General features: G+C 56.1%; 1 protein-coding gene across 1 annotated transcript in view; it reads left to right on the forward strand.

Moving 5' to 3' along the window:
- LOC145858056 (transcriptional regulator ATRX) overlaps positions 1–2017 on the forward strand; it is a 35525-nt gene extending 33508 nt beyond the window's left edge. Inside the window, exon 5 of the mRNA XM_082956120.1 lies at positions 1–2017. This exon is cut by the window's left edge and continues 987 nt beyond it. The gene's annotated coding sequence lies outside the window, so the exon portion shown is untranslated.
- Positions 2018–19098: the final 17081 nt, after the last annotated feature.

Below are 19098 nucleotides of genomic sequence, written 5' to 3' on the forward strand. Positions count from 1 at the left end.
TATTTTGGGAGATTCTGATGCATAGCCATGACAAGAAAAAAAACTAAAACATCAAAATAAAAATTAGGGCCTTATTTCCATTTCCTAAAGTTTTGTGTAAATGAGATTTGAGAATGATTTTTCTATCTGCTTGTAGCTCTTAATATTTCCACTGTTTGTCTCTGATCATGGTTATTATAATGGTAATATGGAATGCTCTCGTGTCGTTTAAAACAAACTGTCCCCCCCCTCTCTCTTGCACCTCACTCGCTTTCCCGGGACTCTCTCTCTTTGTAACGCTCATGCTCTTGTTGTCAAGTTGTTGCCTCGCGTAGCTCCATATCCGAGGGTGCTTTTCAGCCTTTTCTTTCTGTTCCACTTGTTGCATCCTAATCCAACCCTGGTGGAGGACTGGGTAGAGGAGAGGGAGGTTGGGGTGGTTCACCAAGCAAGGTCATGTCCAGCTCTTTTTCTTTCATTATGGGTGGGCCCAGCGGGAATCAAACTCACCATCTTGACGTTGCAAGTGCCAGGATCAACTGAGCCACAAAGGACTGAAGTTTGATACCGTGTAGCTTTTAAATCAGGACCCGATCCTTTCAAAACGAACCTTCTAATTCTTCTAATTGAGATTCCAGTGAGCCATTCCTTATCCAGACATGGGTTTGCTGGCTAGCGGCACCACACCTGGGTTTGCTGGCTAGCGGCACCAGACCTGGGTTTGCTGGCTAGCGGCACCAGACCTGGGTTTGCTGGCTAGCGGCACCAGACCTGGGTTAGCTGGCTAGCGGCACCAGACCTGGGTTAGCTGGCTAGCGGCACCAGACCTGGGTTAGCTGGCTAGCGGCACCAGACCTGGGTTAGCTGTGAAACACTCTTTTCACACCGCTTCGATACTGAAATGACTTTTTGTAGCTGGTTAAGAGACTGAGGTTAAGGTTAGTAAAATTGATCTCCTAACCTGCTATGAGGACAGGGTTGTGTTCATTAGGCACCAAATGGAAGATAACTGACCAACACGGAGGGATTTACCTGAACTTGCCCCATATGCTGTTTTTACTTGTCCGTTGCTTGAATGTACACGACCCAGTCCTATCCTAGGTCTCCACCCAGGCTAACTGTTCTCTACTCTAGTCGACACCCAGGCTACCTGTTCTCTACTCTAGTCGACACCCAGGCTACCTGTTCTCTACTCTAGTCGACACCCAGGCTACCTGTTCTCTACTATAGTAATCCACCCAGGCTACCTGTTCTCTGCTATAGTATCCACCCAGGCTACCTGTTCTCTACTATAGTAGACACCCAGGCTACCTGTTCTCTACTATAGTAGACACCCAGGCTACCTGTTCTCTACTCTAGTCGACACCCTGGCTACCTGTTCTCTACTATAGTATCCACCCAGGCTACCTGTTCTCTACTATAGTATCCACCCAGGCTACCTGTTCTCTACTATAGTAGACACCCAGGCTACCTGTTCTCTACTATAGTAGACACCCAGGCTACCTGTTCTCTACTCTAGTCGACACCCAGGCTACCTGTTCTCTACTCTAGTCGACACCCAGGCTACCTGTTCTCTACTCTAGTCGACACCCAGGCTACCTGTTCTCTGCTATAGTATCCACTCAGGCTACCTGTTCTCTGCTATAGTATCCACCCAGGCTACCTGTTCTCTGCTATAGTATCCACCCAGGCTACCTGTTCTCTACTATAGTATCCACCCAGGCTACCTGTTCTCTGCTATAGTCGGCACATGTTTCTGTTCCTAAATAAAAGTCAGTGTTGTCGATGTTAAGAGGAGGAAGTGATGACTGTCCGACCTGATCGACCGGAGACGGAGTTCCTCCGTTTGCACAATACGGTGTATTTCTGAAATGTAGCCTGTCGTCCTCCCATTCTACTCTACCAAGAATGTTCTTCTCATGTTTAGCAAATACACCAACTTGTTTTTGTTGCCATTCATTGATTAATCTGAACGGCTACTATCTTGAAAAGTATTTAAAATAACATTTAATAAAGTGAACAAAAGGGTGACCACCTTTTTTGTTGTTGTTGTGGTTTTTACTTTCGCTGACTACACCACCACAGGGAGTGCTGACTACACCACCACAGGGAGTGCTGACTACACCACCACAGGGAGTGCTGACTACACCACCACAGGGAGTGCTGACTACACCACCACAGGGAGTGCTGACTACACCACCACAGGGAGTGCTGACTACACCACCACAGGGAGTGCTGACTACACCACCACAGGGAGTGCTGACTACACCACCACAGGGAGTGCTGACTACACCTGTTGGCAGCAGCCACTCAATGTTAGTGATGGCTGTTTAACAGTCTGATGGCCTTGAGTTAGAAGCTGTTTTTCAGTCTCACGGGTCCCAGCTTTGATGCACCTGTACTGACCTCGCTTTCTGGATGATAGCGGGGTGAACAGTCAGGGGTTCGGGTGGTTGTTGTCCTTGATGGTCTTTTTGGCCTTCCTGTGACATCGGGTGCTGTAGGTGTCCTGGAGGGGAGGTAGTTTGCACCCGGTGATGCGTTGTGCAGATCTCACTACCCACTGGAGAGCCTTCCAGTTATGGGCGGAGCAGCTGCAGTACCAGGTGGTGATACAGTCCGACAGGATGCTCTCGATTGTGCATCTGTAAAAGTTTGTGAGGGTTTTAGTTGACAAGCCGAATTTCTTCAGCCTCCTGAGGTTGATCTTCACCACTCTCTGTGTGGGTGGACCATTTCAGTTTGTCTGTGATGTGTACGCCGAGGAACTTAACTCCGCTATTTTACCCAGGTGACCGCTCCGCTATTTTACCCAGGTGACCGCTCCGCTATTTTACCCGGGTGACCGCTCTACTATTATACACGGGTGACCGCTCCACTGCTGTACCCAGATGACCGCTCCGCTATTATACCCAGGTGACCGCTCCGCTATTATACCCAGGTGACCGCTCCGCTATTATACCCGGGTGACCGCTCCACTGCTGTACCCAGGTGACCGCTCCACTATTATACCCGGGTGACCGCTCCACTGCTGTACCCAGGTGACCGCTCCGCTATTATACCCAGGTGACCGCTCCGCTATTGTACCCAGGTGACCGCTCCGCTATTGTACCCAGGTGACCGCTCCGCAATGATACCCAGGCGACCGCTCCGCAATGATACCCAGGTGACCGCTCCACTCTTGTACCCAGGTGACCGCTCCACTATTATACCCAGGTGACCGCTCCTCTATTATACCCAGGTGACCGCTCCTCTATTATACCCAGGTGACCGCTCCTCTATTATACCCAGGTGACCGCTCCACTAATATACCCAGGTGACCGCTCCGCTATTATACCCAGGTGACCGCTCCGCTATTATACCCAGGTGACCGCTCCACTATTATACCCAGATGACCGCTCCGCTATTGTACCCAGGTGACCGCTCCACTATTATACCCAGGTGACTGATCCGCAATGATACCCAGGTGACCGCTCCGCTGCTGTACTCAGGTGACCTCTCCGCTGCTGTACCCAGGTGACCGCTCCGCTACTGTACCCAGTTGACCGCTCCGCTACTGTACCCAGGTGACCGCTCCACTATTATACCCAGGTGACAGCTCCACTGCTGTACCCAGGTGACCGCTCCACTATTATACCCAGGTGACCACTCCGCTGCTGTACCCAGGTAACCGCTCCACTATTATACCCAGGTGACCGCTCCGCTATTGTACCCAGGTGACTGCTCCACTATTGTACCCAGGTGACCGATCCGCAATGATACCCAGGTGATCGATCCGCAATGATACCCAGGTGATCGCTCCACTATGATACCCAGGTGACCACTCCACTATGATACCCAGGTGACCCCTCCGCTATTGTACCCAGGTGACCGCTCGGCTGCTGTACCCAGGTGACCGCTCCAGTATTATACCCAGGTGACCGCTCCGCAATGATACCCAGGTGACCGCAACACTATTATACCCAGGTGACCGCTCCACTATTATACACGGGTGACCGCTCAACTATTATAACCGGGTGACCGCTCCACTGCTGTACCCAGGTGACCGCTCCACTGCTGTACCCAGGTGACCGCTCCGCTATTATACCCAGGTGACCGCTCCGCTATTATACCCAGGTGACCGCTCCGCTATTATACCCAGGTGACCGCTCCAGTATTATACCCAGGTGACCGCTCCGCAATGATACCCAGGTGACCGCAACACTATTATACCCAGGTGACCGCTCCACTATTATACACGGGTGACCGCTCAACTATTATAACCGGGTGACCGCTCCACTGCTGTACCCAGGTGACCGCTCCACTGCTGTACCCAGGTGACCGCTCCGCTATTATACCCAGGTGACCGCTCCGCTATTATACCCAGGTGACCGCTCCGCTATTATACCCAGGTGACCGCTCCGCTATTATACCCAGGTGACCGCTCCAGTATTATACCCAGGTGACCGCTCCGCAATGATACCCAGGTGACCGCTCCGCTATTGTACCCTGGTGACCGCTCCACTATTATACCCAGGTGACCGCTCCGCAATGATACCCAGGTGACCGCAACACTATTATACCCAGGTGACCGCTCCACTATTATACACGGGTGACCGCTCAACTATTATAACCGGGTGACCGCTCCAATGCTGTACCCAGGTGACCGCTCCACTGCTGTACCCAGGTGACCGCTCCGCTATTATACCCAGGTGACCGCTCCGCTATTATACCCAGGTGACCGCTCCGCTATTATACCCAGGTGACCGCTCCAGTATTATACCCAGGTGACCGCTCCGCAATGATACCCAGGTGACCGCAACACTATTATACCCAGGTGACCGCTCCACTATTATACACGGGTGACCGCTCAACTATTATAACCGGGTGACCGCTCCACTGCTATACCCAGGTGACCGCTCCACTGCTGTACCCAGGTGACCGCTCCGCTATTATACCCAGGTGACCGCTCCGCTATTATACCCAGGTGACCGCTCCGCTATTATACCCAGGTGACCGCTCCGCTATTATACCCAGGTGACCGCTCCAGTATTATACCCAGGTGACCGCTCCGCAATGATACCCAGGTGACCGCTCCGCTATTGTACCCTGGTGACCGCTCCACTATTATACCCAGGTGACCGCTCCGCAATGATACCCAGGTGACCGCTCCGCAATGATACCCAGGTGACCGCTCCGCAATGATACCCAGGTGACCGCTCCTCTATGATACCCAGGTGACCGCTCCGCTATTGTACCCAGGTGACAGCTCCGCAATGATACCCAGGTGACCGCTCCACTAATATACCCAGGTGACCGCTCCGCTGCTGTACCCAGGTGACCGCTCCGCTATTATACCCAGGTGACCGCTCCGCTATTATACCCAGGTGACCGCTCCGCTATTATACCCAGGTGACCGCTCCGCTATTATACCCAGGTGACCGCTCCGCTGCTGTACCCAGGTGACCGCTCCGCTATTGTACCCAGGTGACCGCTCCGCTATTGTACCCAGGTGACCGCTCCGCTATTATACCCAGGTGACCGCTCCGCTATTATACCCAGGTGACCGCTCCACTATTATACCCAGGTGACCGCTCCGCTATTATACCCAGGTGACCGCTCCGCAATGTTACCCAGGTTACCGCTCCACTATGATACCCAGGTGACGTCTCCGCTATTGTACCCAGGTGACCGCTCCACAATGATACCCAGGTGACCGCTCCGCAATGATACCCAGGTGACCGCTCCACTAATATACCCAGGTGACCGCTCCGCTGCTGTACCCAGGTGACCGCTCCGCTATTATACCCAGGTGACCGCTCCGCTATTATACCCAGGTGACCGCTCCGCTATTATACCCAGGTGACCGCTCCGCTATTATACCCAGGTTACCGCTCCGCTGCTGTACCCAGGTGACCGCTCCGCTATTGTACCCAGGTGACCGCTCCGCTATTGTACCCAGGTGACCGCTCCGCTATTATACCCAGGTGACCGCTCCGCTGCTGTACCCAGGTGACCGCTCCACTATTATACCCAGGTGACCACTCCGCTGCTGTACCCAGGTAACCGCTCCACTATTATACCCAGGTGACCGCTCCGCAATGTTACCCAGGTTACCGCTCCACTATGATACCCAGGTGACCGCTCCGCTATTGTACCCAGGTGACCGCTCCACTATTGTACCCAGGTGACCGCTCCGCTATTGTACCCAGGTGACCGCTCCGCTATTGTACCCAGGTGACCGCTCCGCTATTGTACCTAGGTGACCGCTCCGCAATGATACCCAGGTGACCGCTCCGCAATGATACCCAGGTGACCGCTCCGCAATGATACCCAGGTGACCGCTCCGCAATGATACCCAGGTGACCGCTCCGCTATTATACCCGGGTGACCGCTCCACTATTATACCCGGGTGACCGCTCCACTGCTGTACCCAGGTGACCGCTCCGCTACTGTACCCAGGTGACCGCTCCACTATTATACCGAGGTGACAGCTCCACTGCTGTACCCAGGTGACCGCTCCACTATTATACCCAGGTGACCACTCCGCTGCTTTACCCAGGTAACCGCTCCACTATTATACCCAGGTGACCGCTCCGCTATTGTACCCAGGTGACTGCTCAACTATTGTACCCAGGTGACCGATCCGCAATGATACCCAGGTGACCGCTCTGCAATGATACCCAGGTGATCGCTCCACTATGATACCCAGGTGACCGCTCCACTATGATACCCAGGTGACCGCTCCGCTATTGTACCCAGGTGACCGCTCCGCTATTATACCCAGGTGACCGCTCCGCTGCTGTACCCAGGTGACCGCTCCAGTATTATACCCAGGTGACCGCAACACTATTATACCCAGGTGACCGCTCCACTATTATACACGGGTGACCGCTCAACTATTATAACCGGGTGACCGCTCCACTGCTGTACCCAGGTGACCGCTCCACTGCTGTACCCACGTGACCGCTCCGCTATTATACCCAGGTGACCGCTCCACTATTGTACCCAGGTGACCGCTCCGCTATTGTACCCAGGTGACCGCTCCACTATGATACCCAGGTGACCGCTCCGCTATTGTACCCAGGTGACCGCTCCGCTATTGTACCCAGGTGACCGCTCCGCTATTGTACCCAGGTGACCGCTCCGCTATTGTACCCAGGTGACCGCTCCGCTGCTGTACCCAGGTGACCGCTCCACTATTATACCCAGGTGACCACTCCGCAATGATACCCAGGTGACCACTCCACTATTATACCCAGGTGACCGCTCCGCAATGATACCCAGGTGACCGCTCCGCTATTATACCCGGGTGACCGCTCCACTATTATACCCGGGTGACCGCTCCACTGCTGTACCCATGTGACCGCTCCACTATTATACCCAGGTGACCGCTCCGCTATGATACCCAGGTGACCGCTCCACTATTATACCCAGGTGACCGCTCCACTATTATACCCAGGTAACCGCTCCACTATTATACCCAGGTGACCGCTCCACTATGATACCCAGGTGACAGCTCCGCTATTGTACCCAGGTGACCGCTCTGCTATTATACCCAGGTGACTGCTCCCCTGCTGTACCCAGGTGACCATTCCGCTGCTGTACCCAGGTGATCGTTCCGCTGCTATACCCAGGTGACCGCTCCGCTGCTGTACCCAGGTGACCGCTCCGCTATTATACCCAGGTGACCGCTCCACTGCTGTACCCAGGTGACCGCTCCGCTATTGTACCCAGGTGACCGCTCCGCAATGATACCCAGGTGACCGCTCCACTATTATACCCAGGTGACCGCTCCACTGTTATACACGGGTGACCGCTCAACTATTATACCCGGGTGACCGCTCCACTGCTGTACCCAGGTGACCGCGCCGCTATTATACCCAGGTGACCGCTCCGCTATTATACCCAGGTGACCGCTCTGCTATTATACCCGGGTGACCGCTCCACTGCTGTACCCAGGTGACCGCTCCACTATTATACCCGGGTGACACCTCCACTGCTGTACCCAGGTGACCGCTCCGCTATTATACCCAGGTGACCGCTCCGCTATTGTACCCAGGTGACCGCTCCGCTATTGTACCCAGGTGACCGCTCCGCTATTGTACCCAGGTGACCGCTCCGCTATTGTACCCAGGCCACCGCTCCGCAATGATACCCAGGTGACCGCTCCACTATTGTACCCAGGTGACCGCTCCACTATTATACCCAGGTGACCGCTCCTCTATTATACCCAGGTGACCGCTCCTCTATTATACCCAGGTGACCGCTCCTCTATTATACCCAGGTGACCGCTCCACTAATATACCCAGGTGACCGCTCCGCTATTATACCCAGGTGACCGCTCCGCTATTATACCCAGGTGACCGCTCCGCTATTATACCCAGGTGACCGCTCCGCTATTATACCCAGGTGACCGCTCCAGTATTATACCCAGGTGACCGCTCCGCAATGATACCCAGGTGACCGCAACACTATTATACCCAGGTGACCGCTCCACTATTATACACGGGTGACCGCTCAACTATTATAACCGGGTGACCGCTCCACTGCTGTACCCAGGTGACCGCTCCACTGCTGTACCCAGGTGACCGCTCTGCTATTATACCCAGGTGACCGCTCCGCTATTATACCCAGGTGACCGCTCCGCTATTATACCCAGGTGACCGCTCCAGTATTATACCCAGGTGACCGCTCCGCAATGATACCCAGGTGACCGCTCCGCAATGATACCCAGGTGACCGCTCCACTATTATACCCAGGTGACCGCTCCGCAATGATACCCAGGTGACCGCTCCGCAATGATACCCAGGTGACCGCTCCGCAATGATACCCAGGTGACCGCTCCACTATGATACCCAGGTGACCGCTCCGCTATTGTACCCAGGTGACCGCTCCGCAATGATACCCAGGTGACCGCTCCACTAATATACCCAGGTGACCGCTCCTCTATTATACCCAGGTGACCGCTCCGCTATTATACCCAGGTGACCGCTCCGCTATTATACCCAGGTGACCGCTCCACTATTATACCCAGGTGACCGCTCCGCTGCTGTACCCAGGTGACCGCTCCGCTATTGTACCCAGGTGACCGCTCCGCTATTGTACCCAGGTGACCGCTCCGCTATTATACCCAGGTGACCGCTCCGCTGCTGTACCCAGGTGACCGCTCCACTATTATACCCAGGTGACCACTCCGCTGCTGTACCCAGGTAACCGCTCCACTATTATACCCAGGTGACCGCTCCGCAATGTTACCCAGGTTACCGCTCCACTATGATACCCAGGTGACCGCTCCGCTATTGTACCCAGGTGACCGCTCCGCAATGATACCCAGGTGACCGCTCCGCAATGATACCCAGGTGACCGCTCCGCTGCTGTACCCAGGTGACCGCTCCACTAATATACCCAGGTGACCGCTCCGCTGCTGTACCCAGGTGACCGCTCCGCTATTATACCCAGGTGACCGCTCCGCTATTATACCCAGGTGACCGCTCCGCTATTATACCCAGGTGACCGCTCCACTATTATACCCAGGTGACCGCTCCCCTGCTGTACCCAGGTGACCGCTCCGCTATTGTACCCAGGTGACCGCTCCGCTATTGTACCCAGGTGACCGCTCCGCTGCTGTACCCAGGTGACCGCTCCACTATTATACCCAGGTGACCACTCCGCTGCTGTACCCAGGTAACCGCTCCACTATTATACCCAGGTGACCGCTCCGCAATGTTACCCAGGTTACCGCTCCACTATGATACCCAGGTGACCGCTCCGCTATTGTACCCAGGTGACCGCTCCACTATTGTACCCAGGTGACCGCTCCGCTATTGTACCCAGGTGACCGCTCCGCTATTGTACCTAGGTGACCGCTCTGCAATGATACCCAGGTGACCGCTCCGCAATGATACCCAGGTGACCGCTCCGCAATGATACCCAGGTGACCGCTCCGCTATTATACCCAGGTGACCGCTCCGCAATGATACCCAGGTGACCGCTCCGCAATGATACCCAGGTGACCGCTCCGCTATTATACCCGGGTGACCGCTCCACTATTATACCCGGGTGACCGCTCCACTGCTGTACCCAGGTGACCGCTCCGCTACTGTACCCAGGTGACCGCTCCACTATTATACCCAGGTGACAGCTCCACTGCTGTACCCAGGTGACCGCTCCACTATTATACCCAGGTGACCACTCCGCTGCTTTACCCAGGTAACCGCTCCACTATTATACCCAGGTGACCGCTCCACTATTATACCCGGGTGACCGCTCCACTGCTGTACCCAGGTGACCGCTCCACTATGATACCCAGGTGACCGCTCCGCTATTGTACCCAGGTGACCGCTCCGCTATTGTACCCAGGTGACCGCTCCGCTATTGTACCCAGGTGACCGCTCCGCTATTGTACCCAGGTGACCGCTCCGCTGCTGTACCCAGGTGACCGCTCCACTATTATACCCAGGTGACCACTCCGCAATGATACCCAGGTGACCGCAACACTATTATACCCAGGTGACCGCTCCACTATTATACACGGGTGACCGCTCAACTATTATAACCGGGTGACCGCTCCACTGCTGTACCCAGGTGACCGCTCCACTGCTGTACCCAGGTGACCGCTCCACTGCTGTACCCAGGTGACCGCTCTGCTATTATACCCAGGTGACCGCTCCGCTATTATACCCAGGTGACCGCTCCGCTATTATACCCAGGTGACCGCTCCGCTATTATACCCAGGTGACCGCTCCAGTATTATACCCAGGTGACCGCTCCGCAATGATACCCAGGTGACCGCTCCGCTATTGTACCCTGGTGACCGCTCCACTATTATACCCAGGTGACCGCTCCGCAATGATACCCAGGTGACCGCTCCGCAATGATACCCAGGTGACCGCTCCGCAATGATACCCAGGTGACCGCTCCGCAATGATACCCAGGTGACCGCTCCACTATGATACCCAGGTGACCGCTCCGCTATTGTACCCAGGTGACCGCTCCGCAATGATACCCAGGTGACCGCTCCACTAATATACCCAGGTGACCGCTCCTCTATTATACCCAGGTGACCGCTCCGCTATTATACCCAGGTGACCGCTCCGCTATTATACCCAGGTGACCGCTCCACTATTATACCCAGGTGACCGCTCCGCTGCTGTACCCAGGTGACCGCTCCGCTATTGTACCCAGGTGACCGCTCCGCTATTGTACCCAGGTGACCGCTCCACTATTATACCCAGGTGACCACTCCGCTGCTGTACCCAGGTAACCGCTCCACTATTATACCCAGGTGACCGCTCCGCAATGTTACCCAGGTTACCGCTCCACTATGATACCCAGGTGACCGCTCCGCTATTGTACCCAGGTGACCGCTCCGCAATGATACCCAGGTGACCGCTCCGCAATGATACCCAGGTGACCGCTCCGCTGCTGTACCCAGGTGACCGCTCCACTAATATACCCAGGTGACCGCTCCGCTGCTGTACCCAGGTGACCGCTCCGCTATTATACCCAGGTGACCGCTCCGCTATTATACCCAGGTGACCGCTCCGCTATTATACCCAGGTGACCGCTCCACTATTATACCCAGGTGACCGCTCCCCTGCTGTACCCAGGTGACCGCTCCGCTATTGTACCCAGGTGACCGCTCCGCTATTGTACCCAGGTGACCGCTCCGCTGCTGTACCCAGGTGACCGCTCCACTATTATACCCAGGTGACCACTCCGCTGCTGTACCCAGGTAACCGCTCCACTATTATACCCAGGTGACCGCTCCGCAATGTTACCCAGGTTACCGCTCCACTATGATACCCAGGTGACCGCTCCGCTATTGTACCCAGGTGACCGCTCCACTATTGTACCCAGGTGACCGCTCCGCTATTGTACCCAGGTGACCGCTCCGCTATTGTACCTAGGTGACCGCTCTGCAATGATACCCAGGTGACCGCTCCGCAATGATACCCAGGTGACCGCTCCGCAATGATACCCAGGTGACCGCTCCGCTATTATACCCAGGTGACCGCTCCGCAATGATACCCAGGTGACCGCTCCGCAATGATACCCAGGTGACCGCTCCGCTATTATACCCGGGTGACCGCTCCACTATTATACCCGGGTGACCGCTCCACTGCTGTACCCAGGTGACCGCTCCGCTACTGTACCCAGGTGACCGCTCCACTATTATACCCAGGTGACAGCTCCACTGCTGTACCCAGGTGACCGCTCCACTATTATACCCAGGTGACCACTCCGCTGCTTTACCCAGGTAACCGCTCCACTATTATACCCAGGTGACCGCTCCACTATTATACCCGGGTGACCGCTCCACTGCTGTACCCAGGTGACCGCTCCACTATGATACCCAGGTGACCGCTCCGCTATTGTACCCAGGTGACCGCTCCGCTATTGTACCCAGGTGACCGCTCCGCTATTGTACCCAGGTGACCGCTCCGCTATTGTACCCAGGTGACCGCTCCGCTGCTGTACCCAGGTGACCGCTCCACTATTATACCCAGGTGACCACTCCGCAATGATACCCAGGTGACCACTCCACTATTATACCCAGGTGACCGCTCCGCAATGATACCCAGGTGACCGCTCCGCTATTATACCCGGGTGACCGCTCCACTATTATACCCGGGTGACCGCTCCACTGCTGTACCCATGTGACCGCTCCACTATTATACCCAGGTGACCGCTCCGCTATGATACCCAGGTGACCGCTCCACTATTATACCCAGGTGACCGCTCCACTATTATACCCAGGTAACCGCTCCACTATTATACCCAGGTGACCGCTCCACTATGATACCCAGGTGACAGCTCCGCTATTGTACCCAGGTGACCGCTCTGCTATTATACCCAGGTGACTGCTCCCCTGCTGTACCCAGGTGACCATTCCGCTGCTGTACCCAGGTGATCGTTCCGCTGCTATACCCAGGTGACCGCTCCGCTGCTGTACCCAGGTGACCGCTCCGCTATTATACCCAGGTGACCGCTCCACTGCTGTACCCAGGTGACCGCTCCACTATTATACCCAGGTGACCACTCCGCAATGATACCCAGGTGACCACTCCACTATTATACCCAGGTGACCGCTCCGCAATGATACCCAGGTGACCGCTCCGCTATTATACCCGGGTGACCGCTCCACTATTATACCCGGGTGACCGCTCCACTGCTGTACCCATGTGACCGCTCCACTATTATACCCAGGTGACCGCTCCGCTATGATACCCAGGTGACCGCTCCACTATTATACCCAGGTAACCGCTCCACTATTATACCCAGGTGACCGCTCCACTATGATACCCAGGTGACAGCTCCGCTATTGTACCCAGGTGACCGCTCTGCTATTATACCCAGGTGACTGCTCCCCTGCTGTACCCAGGTGACCATTCCGCTGCTGTACCCAGGTGATCGTTCCGCTGCTATACCCAGGTGACCGCTCCGCTGCTGTACCCAGGTGACCGCTCCGCTATTATACCCAGGTGACCGCTCCACTGCTGTACCCAGGTGACCGCTCCGCTATTGTACCCAGGTGACCGCTCCGCAATGATACCCAGGTGACCGCTCCACTATTATACCCAGGTGACCGCTCCACTGTTATACACGGGTGACCGCTCAACTATTATACCCGGGTGACCGCTCCACTGCTGTACCCAGGTGACCGCGCCGCTATTATACCCAGGTGACCGCTCCGCTATTATACCCAGGTGACCGCTCTGCTATTATACCCGGGTGACCGCTCCACTGCTGTACCCAGGTGACCGCTCCACTATTATACCCGGGTGACACCTCCACTGCTGTACCCAGGTGACCGCTCCGCTATTATACCCAGGTGACCGCTCCGCTATTGTACCCAGGTGACCGCTCCGCTATTGTACCCAGGTGACCGCTCCGCTATTGTACCCAGGTGACCGCTCCGCTATTGTACCCAGGCCACCGCTCCGCAATGATACCCAGGTGACCGCTCCACTATTGTACCCAGGTGACCGCTCCACTATTATACCCAGGTGACCGCTCCTCTATTATACCCAGGTGACCGCTCCTCTATTATACCCAGGTGACCGCTCCTCTATTATACCCAGGTGACCGCTCCACTAATATACCCAGGTGACCGCTCCGCTATTATACCCAGGTGACCGCTCCGCTATTATACCCAGGTGACCGCTCCGCTATTATACCCAGGTGACCGCTCCGCTATTATACCCAGGTGACCGCTCCAGTATTATACCCAGGTGACCGCTCCGCAATGATACCCAGGTGACCGCAACACTATTATACCCAGGTGACCGCTCCACTATTATACACGGGTGACCGCTCAACTATTATAACCGGGTGACCGCTCCACTGCTGTACCCAGGTGACCGCTCCACTGCTGTACCCAGGTGACCGCTCCACTGCTGTACCCAGGTGACCGCTCTGCTATTATACCCAGGTGACCGCTCCGCTATTATACCCAGGTGACCGCTCCGCTATTATACCCAGGTGACCGCTCCGCTATTATACCCAGGTGACCGCTCCAGTATTATACCCAGGTGACCGCTCCGCAATGATACCCAGGTGACCGCTCCGCTATTGTACCCTGGTGACCGCTCCACTATTATACCCAGGTGACCGCTCCGCAATGATACCCAGGTGACCGCTCCGCAATGATACCCAGGTGACCGCTCCGCAATGATACCCAGGTGACCGCTCCGCAATGATACCCAGGTGACCGCTCCATTATGATACCCAGGTGACCGCTCCGCTATTGTACCCAGGTGACCGCTCCGCAATGATACCCAGGTGACCGCTCCACTAATATACCCAGGTGACCGCTCCTCTATTATACCCAGGTGACCGCTCCGCTATTATACCCAGGTGACCGCTCCGCTATTATACCCAGGTGACCGCTCCACTATTATACCCAGGTGACCGCTCCGCTGCTGTACCCAGGTGACCGCTCCGCTATTGTACCCAGGTGACCGCTCCGCTATTGTACCCAGGTGACCGCTCCGCTATTATACCCAGGTGACCGCTCCGCTGCTGTACCCAGGTGACCGCTCCACTATTATACCCAGGTGACCACTCCGCTGCTGTACCCAGGTAACCGCTCCACTATTATACCCAGGTGACCGCTCCGCAATGTTACCCAGGTTACCGCTCCACTATGATACCCAGGTGACCGCTCCGCTATTGTACCCAGGTGACCGCTCCGCAATGATACCCAGGTGACCGCTCCGCAATGATACCCAGGTGACCGCTCCGCTGCTGTACCCAGGTGACCGCTCCACTAATATACCCAGGTGACCGCTCCGCTGCTGTACCCAGGTGACCGCTCCGCTATTATACCCAGGTGACCGCTCCGCTATTATACCCAGGTGACCGCTCCGCTATTATACCCAGGTGACCGCTCCACTATTATACCCAGGTGACCGCTCCCCTGCTGTACCCAGGTGACCGCTCCGCTATTGTACCCAGGTGACCGCTCCGCTATTGTACCCAGGTGACCGCTCCGCTATTATACCCAGGTGACCGCTCCGCTGCTGTACCCAGGTGACCGCTCCACTATTATACCCAGGTGACCACTCCGCTGCTGTACCCAGGTAACCGCTCCACTATTATACCCAGGTGACCGCTCCGCAATGTTACCCAGGTTACCGCTCCACTATGATACCCAGGTGACCGCTCCGCTATTGTACCCAGGTGACCGCTCCACTATTGTACCCAGGTGACCGCTCCGCTATTGTACCTAGGTGACCGCTCCGCTATTGTACCTAGGTGACCGCTCTGCAATGATACCCAGGTGACCGCTCCGCAATGATACCCAGGTGACCGCTCCGCAATGATACCCAGGTGACCGCTCCGCTATTATACCCAGGTGACCGCTCCGCAATGATACCCAGGTGACCGCTCCGCAATGATACCCAGGTGACCGCTCCGCTATTATACCCGGGTGACCGCTCCACTATTATACCCGGGTGACCGCTCCACTGCTGTACCCAGGTGACCGCTCCGCTACTGTACCCAGGTGACCGCTCCACTATTATACCCAGGTGACAGCTCCACTGCTGTACCCAGGTGACCGCTCCACTATTATACCCAGGTGACCACTCCGCTGCTTTACCCAGGTAACCGCTCCACTATTATACCCAGGTGACCGCTCCGCTATTGTACCCAGGTGACTGCTCAACTATTGTACCCAGGTGACCGATCCGCAATGATACACAGGTGACCGCTCTGCAATGATACCCAGGTGATCGCTCCACTATGATACCCAGGTGACCGCTCCACTATGATACCCAGGTGACCGCTCCGCTATTGTACCCAGGTGACCGCTCCGCTATTATACCCAGGTGACCGCTCCGCTGCTGTACCCAGGTGACCGCTCCAGTATTATACCCAGGTGACCACTCCGCAATGATACCCAGGTGACCGCAACACTATTATACCCAGGTGACCGCTCCACTATTATACACGGGTGACCGCTCCACTGCTGTACCCAGGTGACCGCTCCACTGCTGTACCCAGGTGACCGCTCCACTGCTGTACCCACGTGACCGCTCCGCTATTATACCCAGGTGACCGCTCCACTATTATACCCGGGTGACCGCTCCACTGCTGTACCCAGGTGACCGCTCCACTGCTGTACCCAGGTGACCGCTCCACTATGATACCCAGGTGACCGCTCCGCTATTGTACCCAGGTGACCGCTCCGCTATTGTACCCAGGTGACCGCTCCGCTGCTGTACCCAGGTGACCGCTCCACTATTATACCCAGGTGACCACTCCTCAATGATACCCAGGTGACCACTCCACTATTATACCCAGGTGACCGCTCCGCAATGATACCCAGGTGACCGCTCCGCTATTATACCCGGGTGACCGCTCCACTATTATACCCGGGTGACCGCTCCGCTGCTGTACCCAGGTGACCGCTCCGCTGCTGTACCCAGGTGACCGCTCCACTATTATACCCAGGTGACCGCTCCACTATTATACCCAGGTAACCGCTCCACTATTATACCCAGGTGACCGCTCCACTATGATACCCAGGTGACAGCTCCGCTATTGTACCCAGGTGACCGCTCTGCTATTATACCCAGGTGACTGCTCCCCTGCTGTACCCAGGTGACCATTCCGCTGCTGTACCCAGGTGATCGTTCCGCTGCTATACCCAGGTGACCGCTCCGCTGCTGTACCCAGGTGACCGCTCCGCTATTATACCCAGGTGACCGCTCCACTGCTGTACCCAGGTGACCGCTCCGCTATTGTACCCAGGTGACCGCTCCGCAATGATACCCAGGTGACCGCTCCACTATTATACCCAGGTGACCGCTCCACTGTTATACACGGGTGACCGCTCAACTATTATACCCGGGTGACCGCTCCACTGCTGTACCCAGGTGACCGCGCCGCTATTATACCCAGGTGACAGCTCCGCTATTATACCCAGGTGACCGCTCCGCTGCTGTACCCAGGTGACCGCTCCGCTATTGTACCCAGGTGACCGCTCCGCTGCTGTACCCAGGTGACCGCTCCACTATTATACCCAGGTGACCACTCCGCTGCTGTACCCAGGTAACCGCTCAACTATTATACCCAGGTGACCGCTCCGCAATGTTACCCAGGTTACCGCTCCACTATGATACCCAGGTGACCGCTCCGCTATTGTACCCAGGTGACCGCTCCGCAATGATACCCAGGTGACCGCTCCGCAATGATACCCAGGTGACCGCTCCGCTGCTGTACCCAGGTGACCGCTCCACTAATATACCCAGGTGACCGCTCCGCTGCTGTACCCAGGTGACCGCTCCGCTATTATACCCAGGTGACCGCTCCGCTATTATACCCAGGTGACCGCTCCGCTATTATACCCAGGTGACCGCTCCACTATTATACCCAGGTGACCGCTCCCCTGCTGTACCCAGGTGACCGCTCCGCTATTGTACCCAGGTGACCGCTCCGCTATTGTACCCAGGTGACCGCTCCGCTATTATACCCAGGTGACCGCTCCGCTGCTGTACCCAGGTGACCGCTCCACTATTATACCCAGGTGACCACTCCGCTGCTGTACCCAGGTAACCGCTCCACTATTATACCCAGGTGACCGCTCCGCAATGTTACCCAGGTTACCGCTCCACTATGATACCCAGGTGACCGCTCCGCTATTGTACCCAGGTGACCGCTCCACTATTGTACCCAGGTGACCGCTCCGCTATTGTACCCAGGTGACCGCTCCGCTATTGTACCTAGGTGACCGCTCTGCAATGATACCCAGGTGACCGCTCCGCAATGATACCCAGGTGACCGCTCCGCAATGATACCCAGGTGACCGCTCCGCTATTATACCCAGGTGACCGCTCCGCAATGATACCCAGGTGACCGCTCCGCAATGATACCCAGGTGACCGCTCCGCTATTATACCCGGGTGACCGCTCCACTATTATACCCGGGTGACCGCTCCACTGCTGTACCCAGGTGACCGCTCCGCTACTGTACCCAGGTGACCGCTCCACTATTATACCCAGGTGACAGCTCCACTGCTGTACCCAGGTGACCGCTCCACTATTATACCCAGGTGACCACTCCGCTGCTTTACCCAGGTAACCGCTCCACTATTATACCCAGGTGACCGCTCCGCTATTGTACCCAGGTGACTGCTCAACTATTGTACCCAGGTGACCGATCCGCAATGATACACAGGTGACCGCTCTGCAATGATACCCAGGTGATCGCTCCACTATGATACCCAGGTGACCGCTCCACTATGATACCCAGGTGACCGCTCCGCTATTGTACCCAGGTGACCGCTCCGCTATTATACCCAGGTGACCGCTCCGCTGCTGTACCCAGGTGACCGCTCCAGTATTATACCCAGGTGACCACTCCGCAATGATACCCAGGTGACCGCAACACTATTATACCCAGGTGACCGCTCCACTATTATACACGGGTGACCGCTCAACTATTATAACCGGGTGACCGCTCCACTGCTGTACCCAGGTGACCGCTCCACTGCTGTACCCACGTGACCGCTCCGCTATTATACCCAGGTGACCGCTCCACTATTATACCCGGGTGACCGCTCCACTGCTGTACCCAGGTGACCGCTCCACTGCTGTACCCAGGTGACCGCTCCACTATGATACCCAGGTG

This window comes from Salmo salar, chromosome 09 (genome assembly GCF_965601325.2).
Source record: "Salmo salar chromosome 09, fSalSal1, whole genome shotgun sequence".
Classification (NCBI taxonomy): Eukaryota; Metazoa; Chordata; class Actinopteri; order Salmoniformes; family Salmonidae; genus Salmo; species Salmo salar.